This window comes from Athene cunicularia (assembly GCF_003259725.1).
Source record: "Athene cunicularia isolate RWA chromosome 13 unlocalized genomic scaffold, athCun1 chr13_part1, whole genome shotgun sequence".
NCBI lineage: Eukaryota > Metazoa > Chordata > Aves > Strigiformes > Strigidae > Athene > Athene cunicularia.
In genome coordinates this window covers 8,267,480-8,279,233 of record NW_020799117.1, presented here as the reverse complement: position 1 = coordinate 8,279,233, position 11,754 = coordinate 8,267,480, and the positions used below count along the sequence as shown (strand labels likewise).

At 41.3% G+C, this 11,754-nt stretch overlaps 1 protein-coding gene across 1 annotated transcript in view; it reads right to left on the bottom strand.

Annotated features, from left to right (window-relative positions):
* Positions 1-11,351, bottom strand: part of SGCD (sarcoglycan delta) — a 215,470-nt gene extending 204,119 nt beyond the window's left edge. Inside the window, exon 1 of the mRNA XM_026858578.1 lies at positions 11,170-11,351. The gene's annotated coding sequence lies outside the window, so the exon portion shown is untranslated. The remainder of the gene's footprint in view (positions 1-11,169) is intronic.
* Between the last annotated feature and the right edge of the window lie 403 nt (positions 11,352-11,754).

Below are 11,754 nucleotides of genomic sequence, written 5' to 3'. Positions count from 1 at the left end.
AATGGCATCTGTAACAATGTGCTGTTTAAACTATGAGGAGTGCCCGTTAGACTTTGAAGTATTGACAAATACTCTTCAAACCTGGTAATCCAGAGAATTTCCTGCCCATCTTGCAGTTTACACTTCCCTACAATTTGGCAACGAAAGTACTAGGCGACTGCATTAAAAATGCTGCGGACTTTAAGGTAGACATCTCTGGTATTTTCCTTGTGCACTGAACCAGTCATTTCACCACAGAGGGCAGATTTATGAGGCATCATTTGCTATTTGCAAATGCATGTTGGCTGTTCCCAGTCACCTTGCTGCTGTTCTAGTGCTTGGAAGGGGCTTTCATGAGAACTTGTTGTATAATTTTTTGGGGACTGAGGTGAGGGTGGTCATCCTGTTATTCCCCAGGTGCTGCTGCTTCACTTTTTTGAAGGTGACTCTATACATTTGTTTTTTTCCAGGGCTATCCACCAGTCACCACTACTGTTCAGATGTGATAGGAAGGGACCCCTTGTCCAGCATAATATATTCATCCCATTAGATCCATAAACTAACATATTTCCTGTTTGCTTAAGTGGTCCTTAAGTTGATACTTCTTTCCTGAAGTAGTACACCTGTCCTCCAAACTCTACCACTAGGCACTGGGGCCTGAGAAGCCCAAGAGCAGACCTTGCTGGTAAAGACTGGTAAGATACTAAGTGTCTTAGCCTCTTTCATGTTCTTTGTCATTAGGTCTTTCCTCTCAGCAGCAGACCTATGTTGTCCTTGCTTGTGGAAGGATATCCAGTATGTTCATAGAATCCGTTCTTTTTGTTATTTGCATCTCTTGCTAGTTTCAGCTTCAGCTGTGGCTTATTTAGTTCTATCACTGCGCGCCTGGAAAATGCTTATGTGGTCTTCCTGCGTTAGCTTGTCTCAGGTTCCACCTTCTGTAAACTTCCTTTTTGTTTTTGAGCTTCCCCATTTAGCCAAATAGCAGATCAAATGGACCCTTCTCATCCTCTGTGGATGCTTTCCTTGATCTCTTGGGCACCTTTGTCATTCATGACAACCTCCTATCCTTGAATAAGCTGCAGTCCATTTTCCTATAATCCAGGGTTTTTTCTTTGGACAACTTTGAAAAGCAACCAGTAGAAAATACTGCTTAGAGTCAAAGTTCATGGAGACTTCACTCTGTACACTTAGGCATGTTCTGTATCTATTAATTACGTTACTTTTTCAGTAAGATATAGTGAATTGCAAGGTAATAAGGCAGTTCCTACATAATGGCATGAGCAAAAAAAGTGTTGTCTGCAACCTCCATGCTCAAACGTGCAATGTGACAAATTTTCTAATGCAATTCAAGTCTCAAAAGTGGAAAAGAAATAGCATGTAAATGGATCTCTCTTGCTCTTAAATCACTGTTAGCAAATCTGAATCTCTTTAAGCCTGGTAGTTTCATATCAGGCCTATTTAACTTGCAAAGGTAGGTCAGGTTTTATTGATCCCCTCTAATGCTTATAAATGCACTCTTAAAAAAATGAGAGTAATGAGAGACATAAACACATTGCTCAGTTGCTAAAGGCTCACTGGAAAAATGTTTGATAATATTTACAGCCTTGAAGCTATGCTGTTCTCAGTGCCATTTCTGTACACACCAGAACACAGATTACAGGCTTGCCAGTTCATACTGGAAAGGACAAAAAGAGCCCTATCAGAGTGGAGGTGGATTAGTTTTTGTATTTACTAAAAGCACAACTATTAACTTCCAGAATACAGTCACAGCAGCACAAGTCCATTTACTTCTCAGTTATTATTCCTCAACCTTTTTTAAGTGTAATATTTTGTGCCTGGATTTCCTACTCAGAGTCCATGCCATGCCCTGAATTTTGAACTACTAAGAACTGATGGCATTATTCCAGTTGCTATAGAAATAAGGCAACTCGAGGAGCTTTTAATCAATCAGAGTTCCTCCATCTACACCTTTCAGAGAAGGACCAGAGTAAGAAGCCCATTTATAATACTGATGAGGTTTTTAAATAGACAAGTTCTGACTATTTGAAGAACCTAGATTTTAAAGGAATGAGATGACAAATAAAGGAAATAAATCTATGTGATCTGGCTAAAGGCCAGTGATACACTTCTCAGCAGAGTAACAAGGGAACGCCTAAATAAAAACAAGTGCAGCACTTTCCACACCTATGGACAACCACAGACTGAACACACTGCAAGATCTAGATACAGTCTTGATACAGGTTTTTGCTTCCCTACTCTAGCTGTTCGTAAAGGATGTCACTTATGAGCCACCTCTCAGAAAAATGAAAAGCATTTTTCCATGCAAAACTAAACATGATTTTCACTTTGTTATTTTTCATGCCATGCTAAAATAAAACCACAATGGATTTTCAATTGATAACTGATATATCACTCCTGTTCCAACTATTAAATACTCATTTTTATGGCCTGAGATTCTAAATACAATATTTACAGACACATAAACACGTAAAAAACCACTGCAGTTAATGTACTAGAACAGACACAGGATTTCTGGGTTTTATTCTTCTGCAGACTTCTTGCTCAACACAGACAAGTTCCTTAACCAACTCCTACACCCAGGCTTCCTCCTCCGTCTAATGAACTGCATAAATGGATCACTGCCTAGGACATGCTCTGAAGCTACACTGTCAAATAGTTTAAAAAGCCGAAAATAAATAGTATAAATCTCCATCATCAACTTTAGGCAATTATCAAATGTTTATTAGCCTCGAAAGTGAAGGCTAATAAACCTGCTTATTTTAGCAGATAAAGTCAAATTACCTTGATTGAAGTTAGTAAGCCTTCAGAGATGAACAGCTACGGCCTCATTTGCTTTTCGTTATTTTTGATAAAATGTCAGCTCAAAAACCTGAAAGATACTTTCTAGTTATTTAGGTAATGTAAAACTTGGGCAGTTATTTTCCAGGAAACATGGCCTGTCTGACAGATTTTAAATGAATAAAAGTGATATTATTACAATTATCATTAGAAAAAGATGTCCCTCATCAAAATGTGTCTGGATTTTAATTGACAAGGTCTGGGTTAATGCTATGAAAATGCCAATGAAAGCAAAGCCTGTGGCTCAAACTAATTGTCAGCACTGAGCAACCTCAACCTCTAACCCACCACAGATTTATCACTCTGTGCACACTGTACTCATGACAAGAAACCTTTGAATTAATCATTAACAACTAGAAATTCCTCCCAGACGGAAAGCGAGCAGAGTGCAGGGCTGGCCACCCCCCTTTCCCTTGCTCCTGAGCCAAGGAGAAGTGCCTGCAAGACTTCCTAATGAGAAAGACTTGTTTTGTTGTTGTTTCGCGCCTCTTCTTTTAAGAGCATTGGAGAGGAAACTTTCAGTGGTCCTAAAAGGAGAGAGACATTAGTCTGAGCAAACTACAGTGCACATATGGCTAAATGTCCTCCTGCCCCTCTGGCCATCCTCCCCGATCAGCTCCGGTGCAGCCAACAGGAGCATACAGCCTTCATGGAAGAGAGGACAGTGCTACACTATGACCACGCAGGGTCACACATGAACACAATTCCCAGCGCGGAGGCTAAGGGGCTTCCTTATTCCCAGCAATACCCACACAATTGGTCCCCCTTCCCAAGAAAGGCCAGCCCAGTGCACAGCACTCTTGCTCTCCAGCACAGCAAACACATGGTCCTTGCCCAAGGCACAGCAACTGCTACCCAGTGTGCCCAGCCTGCTCCTGCTGCCATCATTCATATGGACTCATCCCAGACTGTGGCACCAGTTTCTAGTATACCAGACTATGCAACTGAGCATCCACCGCTTGGGCTGTCCCACCAGTTAATTCAGGATATGTCCCACCATGGCCACCGGGACATGTCCATCTGGAGAGCAGCCCAGTTGAGCTTTTTCTGCAGTGGTGGTCATCAGTAACAAGACAGAGGGCCATGTTGGTACAGAGACCAAGAGGCAGTCAATATCCCAGGAGAGAAGCCATCAAAGAATGGGATGCAAGCACAGGCACAGCATGGTGGTTCTCTGTGTTTTGGCGGCAGCCCTGAGACAGCACAACAGCGCAGAGAAGGACTTACAACCTCCCCACTTCAGCAATGAACTCAGTAACACTTGGAAAGGTCCCCTCAGCTGCAGTATCAGTCAGTACCATTTCTCCCACACAATTTCATAAATAAAATACCAAGAGCTCTGTCCAGAACTCCCTGAATTCTCTTTATTTTATTTATGTTTTCTCTATCCTAGCATGCTGGTGCAGACCTTCCTGAATATTGCTGGACAGAAGGAGAGAAGCTGAGAGCATCCAGTACCTGACAGAGGAATGAGGTCTTCCACGGTAATGACATGCTCCTAAGCCTCATGTTGCCTTTTACAGTCTTTATCCTGAATGTTTTGGTTCTCAGCTTCTCCTTCTGCACAGGTTATGGGACCATCACAGTAGAGCTTGAGTGCACATCAACTTATTAGTCCTCCAGTCTAAGTCTTTATACAAAACTAAATGCACTTATGCTAAACTAAAGAGTTCCTTCTCACACAACATTAAGACCAGAAAGCACAACAGCATTGAGAAAAAAGGATGAGGACAGTCTCCAAAAAGATCAGGGTCTGGTTTGTGAGGTTGGGGAAAGGCATAGGGCCACTTATGTCAGAAGGCATCAAACTTTTCTGGTGAGATAAATGGAGCTACTTACCCCACCTAGTATAGAGGGAAAAAAAAAATCTCTGTTATCAGCTGACTAGTCAGGAGAAAACAACAGACAGCATTTGCTGTGGTGAAGGAATAAGACACTACTTTGCTCAGAGGATGCAAGTGCCAGCAGGGTCTCTGCTGGCCCCTTCCCAGTTAACTGGGAGGCAAAGACTGAAGGGGTGTTAGCCCATCGACAGAAATCCTCCCACCTCACTGTCCTTTTTCTCCCAGAGGTGAAAGGCAGCCGTTTCTCCTCCCATTCACCTCCAGCTACCCGCCTTTTTAGTTTTTGCTGGTTTCTATATATTCACCACAGAAACTACAAGCTGGAAAGTTTCCATTAAACAACGCCAACAAGAAATCTCCATTCACAGCTAACGCTTGGCTGCACACATTCTCTCTTATTTCCAAATGTTTTCCGTATGTTTCAGCTTCCCTTCATTAAACATATTCATAATTATTTGCAGCACATCTAAAGAACTCATACAAGAGGTTTGTGCTTCCAAATACAGCCTTCTGGCTGCAAAAAATCAGCATGACAGCATTAGAACGAGGTTTGTGTCAATCAGGAGGTAAAGCTCAGGAAGAGGAAATCAGACACCACACCATCATGATTTGAGTCAGTGACTTCCATCAGGTAGCAATTTGGCCCTTTACAAAACCCTAGATATTTCTTAGAGCATCACCCTCTCAGTTAACTGTCAAATTAGTCAGCAACGGTGACAACAAATCTCATAATAAAAATGTGCAAAGTGGAGACTTCTGGTACCTTAGCTGAAAACTTGAACAGCCTAAAGGATTTTTCTGGTCTAAAGAGACACTGTTAATCCAGCAAAGTATCTCTGTAACACTTCACACCAGTTACTGTTGTGGCCTTTCAAGGCTGTTTCCATCGCATCCTTCAATACCCTTTAGACTAAGCAAAGGCTTCACTGAGGAAACTTACACCAAATGCTCATTCCTTTAGCTCAGCCCCAAATAGTCACCTACAAAAGTTGTCAGGGCTTTCCAAAATCCTAACTCCTTCAGGGTCTTTCATGCACCCTACAGAGCTATCTAAGGAAGGGCATCTTTGGCACTTATTGTGCTGTGCTGCCTCTGCAGTGCTCAACTCAAGTGAGTAGGACCCAGCATGCCTTTATGAGACCAGAATGGCTCCTGAAGCACACACAGTGTCAGGGCTTCCAGCAATTATTTCTGTGATCCTTAAGACAGGGGTTGTTCACGGACAGAACTGTTCCTTTAGGTAATTACATTCCCAGGGCTACACAGTGCCTGTCAAACTCTCCCCCCTCTACATCACAGGCCATTTTTTTGTGGATCATTATGAAATAAATATGTCATCCTGAAGGATGAAAACCTAACAAGCTGTAGCTCATCTGAACCCGAATGTTACCAAGTCGCCACTATAAAGAAAAACAAAATGTTGCTCTCTGACTGTATATGGGACATGGGTGACTTCCCTATCACACACACATGCCTTGATCAAATAGGATGCACAATTAAGCTAGCATGTGTCCAGTGAAAGGTAAAAATTACTATCTGGGTGGTGTCAGAGCTGCAGACAGAGCAGTAAAGGCTCTAGAGCATCCCGAGTGATCAGTCCCACGTGCGACATTCTCTGATAAGCTTTGTTCTGGCAACTTTCCCACTATTCGAGGAAAGAAATGCAGTATTCTCCTTTTTTTTTTTTTTTTTTTTCTGTGAGGCTGGATGTAAAGCTTGGAAAGCAAAACTGCCTTAACTACGTGGCAGGAGGATGGTAGTTCATAATTAATTTTCCACATCAACTGTTGGCCGCCCTCTTCCTCTCTGCTAGGCTGCAAACTGCCAGTGAATACTTATCCAAAGAGCAGACATGCCACAGAGCAAAAAGCATGATTATTATTAGGTAATACTTTATAGTGTGTGCTAGCCAAAAATAAGAGGTGAGTGAGCCTGGGTGCAGTGAGAGCAGTATCATTGCAAGGGCAGCCCTGCTTGAAGCTGCTTATCATGTAAGAGATGCAAAAATATAGGGGATAAAAGAGCAGGAGGGAGAGAGTGAGACAAGTAGAAGGCTGTAAGCCGATACAGAAACGTGCTTTAAGAACAAGGTTTTGAGTCAGGTAATTTCAAAACATCTGCAGCCCCAAGAAACATAGACCCTTTTCCACCCAAGTTAGACTCTACCCAAGACGTGGCTCATGGGCTGCCAAGCAGCAGCTCTGCAAAGGACAAGGGGCTCCAAACTGCTTTGTCTTCTGACAAAAAGAAGGTGTACTCCATTCAGAGTTAACATTTTCCACTCCTCAGTCTCCAAATTTCTCAAAGATGAGAGTGCAAAGTAATTACAAGGAGGATGTAGGTCTCCAGAAGAAAACAAGCCACTACCTTCCTCATGCTCTATAAAGCAACACTACAAACATCAGAGTCCAGAAGGCAGAGCCATAGGCTGACAGCCCAGGAACAAGCCCATTTGTATGACTTTGGACAGACCCATTGACTTCTCAGTACTTCAAGACACTTGAAGAGTACAGGTAGACTATTATATTACTGTCCTGTGATCGGTATCTTAGGAATCTCATGTTAGTCTTGGAGTTTCTTATTTTACTTCAGAAATTCAACTCAGTTCTGCTGCTGATAGCAGCTTTTTAATTCATTTTACACCAAGATATTTGTTATCAGAAATTGTGCTTTGATATGTGTCAGGTTGATGGATTCAATAAAAGCCCTGTCAGGAGAAGCTGAGTGAACAGGGTTGCAGAAGTGGTGTCATCAAGGGAATTGATACGTTAACAGTCAGTCTGCTGATCTTGCAACAAAACATGCAAACATAATAGCCATTTTATTTCCTCACCCTGGCAAAACGGTTCAGAGAAACACTAAAGAACATTTGCATAAACGTTACTCATACAAACAAGCTCAGCGTGCTCACTGACAAAAAACATATGTAAAAAGTGATCCTGCATGCTGTCCTGTTTTCCTATTTGTTGTGCACAGTTCAGTCAAGAATAATGAAGACTTTATTCAAAATAAACCTCTGAATTTAACTTTGGGAATTCAGGCAGACATCCCATGACGCTTCAACGGAACTCTCAAAATTGTAGGACAGTTTTACTGACATGTTTTCAGACACAGCGAGTAGACGTGCGCCCCTCATCGAGTCATTGGAAAGTTGCATTAAGGCCTTCTTTTGACATCCAAACCCACAAGCACATAAAATCAGTGTTTCTGGTTTAATAAATGACATCACATAAGAAGCAAGAAAGATCTGAAGAGAGAAATAATAAATATTTATCAAACCACATAATATAGGGAGTGAGAAACGGACCTGCCTACTTCTCTGCTATAGGTCAAACAGGGCTTGAATACACAAGCTCTCTGCTTTATTTATACCAGACCACCACAGTTGCAACGTCACTCTGCACTGTCCCGTAACACAAAGCGATTTTGTTAACCTGAACTGATTTACAGAAAATTTGGGAATGGTAAAAAACATGATGTTGAGAGTCAACTTTTAAATAAGAGAAATAATATTACAGCCTAAACAATGCAAAGGGAAAAGTTCCAAAGCAATTAATCTTAAAAAGGTGAATTACATTGAGGATTTATGTCCATGTAATGAAGACAATTAATTGCTACGAGATCCATAAAACACATTAAATGAACAAGGTTTTTTCCAATTCTACTTGCAAGATGAAATTTATTAACTATGTTTAATGGCTACTTAAAGTTTTACATATTTATTAAATGTGCTTTTTCAACAGAACAGATCATTTTACTAACCAGATTCTAATAATCTAAAAAATGAGCAATTTAAGAAAAAATATTATTCTGCATGTTATCTACAGATCCATTTAAAATGACTCCTTACATAATAAGATTACCGTCACCACAATTGCATAAATGCTGCTAAAAGGGAATCTGCTTGTCTCACACAAGCAAACAACATACTGCTGAAAAGATGAATGAGTTCAGCCAACGTTATTTGGACATATGTTGCCATTTCCTGCAGAGATATGAAACAAATGTGGGTCCTGATGTCATTTGTTGTTGCTGTAATCGCTTAATTAAAAACCCCTCTACTTGGGAGAGCAGGACACATGGAAGAAACTGGCTTAGATTGGATCAGTGACCTCAAACAGATCCACATACAAATCTTGTGCTTTGCCCTATAGACTCAGCTGCTCAGCCAAGGCTATCTTCATATCTCCATCTGCGGGTATCAGATAAACATTTTGCACTTGTGATTGCACGCAAATCAGAGACAGGTGTTTACTGCTTAAAAGTGACCTAGAAGTGACTCGGTTCCTTACTCACCATCTCTAAAATGGGGATAAGTAGCACTTTGGTCTTACAAGGGTGTCATGGGGATATATAAAGTTGATTGATGGTAGTCAATTATTCTGATTAGTTTGCATGAGCCCTCAAGATGAAAAGATAAAAAGGGTCTCAGCTTCTTGAATGAACGAGAGCAGTGTTGCCAACTCTTTAAACTTTAGCACAATCTTCTCAATCTGCAATGTTCTTCCTAAAGATCAAGTTTCCATCAATGCAAGATTTCCTTATTAAGAACCAAGTTTTTAGATCTGATGGTCACAAAGTAAAATGAAAAAAAAAAAAAAAAAAACAAACCTAGGTTCTAATGCCTAAATAATAGTTTTGCATAAACCAATTGGCAAATGCTCTTCGTCCTCTGAAACTGTGAGGTTCTGCAAACCTCTGCGCTGGAGTACTATTCATGCTGCAGCCTGAGACATGAATCTTAGACTGAGTTGGGCTGACTCAGGTGGGAAGGAGATGGGGAGCTCATCTCAGCACCACCCTGTGAGAGGCAGGGTCAGCACCCCAGTCACACCCGCACCCAACCACTCTGTGCGGATCTTCACACGCCCTGGGGCACCCTGTATAACCAGCAAAACACATGCTCACTGCAAGGAAGATTTACGTGCTTTCACCTACAAATCTCACAAAGAAACAGGGAATAAAAAAAAAAATGCTGTGATTTCTACATTATAATAGTGCAAAATACTTCTCTGCAAATGTCAAGAAGCCCTCTCGATTATGAAATACCTCTCTCACAGTCTTTCCCTTCAGGTATTACAGTCACAAGAGCAGCAGCTTGGAAATAAACAAAAGTGAAGATGGTAACAAAAGCATGAGCGATGTTTTACAACCTCCACTTCCAGAAACCAGGTGCCACTGGAGCAGACAGACAAACAGAGCAAGCCCTGCAGTGGTTTTAATGACGGGAACCTCTCCTCCCTAACAGCAGTGCTGTTTTCTTGAAATACGTGTACAAATTAACAGCATATGCTGTGGTTAGAACTGATCTTTCTCAACCCTCAGCATTTAACAGTTAAGCGCCTAATTTAAGCTATTCCCACCAACTTTTTTCTGCAGTCGCTGGAGACAGGCAGTGTCCAGACCAGCAGAGTTCTGCTGAAGCGTGAGAGTTTGAGCCTACAGTTTCCAGAGGAAACACTATTGGTGCAACCAGATCAAAAGCAGGAGAATGAATGCACACTCACCAGGATATCTCATGTTTTTTTAGAGACTTTTAAGAAAGTCTTGACCTTTTTATTCTTTTTCCCCCCTCTCCACTAACACCAAGTGCAGGTGTTATATTGCTGCTGTACTTTTCCCAACAAGACTATACTGCTGGTTCAGACATATAAGAGAAGTCAATACCCATGTGTTAAATGAAAAACAATAGCATCAGCCAATACCATTCTACTGAGACCTGGGAACCAAAACTTTAAATGTGGGGGTTTTGTTTAATCAGCAAACTTTGCCTTCACAGAAATAACTTGGCCTAGATAAAAGAAGCCATAGAATCAGAGGTTATATTACCCTAAATGCTTCTATAGAACAAGCTTTGTCCCCAGTACATTCCTTAAGTCCCTGGCCCTGACTTTCTTGTTAAAGGATAGTTGCATATTGCCTTGCTACAGTTACAGCATAACCATGGCAATGTTTGCGTGGATATAAGAACCTCCACACATGCAAAAATTTTAAGTGCTACACAACAAAGGGGACATACGATTATGCAAGAAAGAGGTATTTCTGTGCTTGGCAAACAATGAGAATATAAAAAGCCAAAGGAAAGCACAAGGCTGTATTATAAATGGGCTCCTTCAGTGTCATTTACGTTTTTTCATCTCTGACCCTCTGAACTGCAGACGGTAGCAAAATACAAGTCAGACTTTCAAAATGCAGATGCCTATCACCAAGTATACATCACCAACAGCAAAACAACCACCAGCGAGCATTCTGTTCAATAAAGCACTTGATATAAACACGTACCTCCCCAAGCCCAAGACTTTAAAAACACTTCACTCTTGATGAATGCTCTCCAAATTCAGGAAGAGCAAAGGGTTTTTATGGAGGCAGTACGAGCATGGTACGCATACAGCAATAAACATGAAGGCTGCTAATTTTCTATTTTCCCCGTATGTAGATATTCAGAAAAGCGCAAAAAGACAAGAGCAAGGGGAAAATGACATACCTTACCAAACCTGAATGTTGGACACAACTCGTTTCAGAGCAACATTGGTGTGAAGGTAAGTTCCTCAAGCGACCACCAACCACAATTCCTTTCTGAGCGCCCCAGAGGCTCCAGCTCCCCCTTGTCAGGGTCCCTGAGGAAGATGCAATGTCCTCCAGTATTTCAGAGCCTCAGCTGAAAAAGATGCTGTTCAGAAAAAGGAAAGAGAAGGTGTGGCATTAAATTCTAGGGTCAGTTATTTGGCAGATTCAGAGCAGAACACAAGACAACATCAGATAAGAATAAAATGTCAAGGCAGGACAAAGAGTCTGTGACAATCCATCATGCATGGCACCTCTGGAGGGCAATCTTTGAATTCAAGAACTGTGGTACAAAGCTATTCTTGCTTTACAGTACTTTAATAGTGTTTCTACACCAGGAAATGAATGCTAGCCCAGCTGCTTTTTATTTCAGCCTGATATTGTAATAAGAAAGTAAGTAATACACTTCTCCATAGGGAATATTTTCATTCATTATGGAATTTCTGCAGAATAACAGGACTTTCACAAAAGCAGAGACATCACCTCAGTCTTAATACTTTGCACT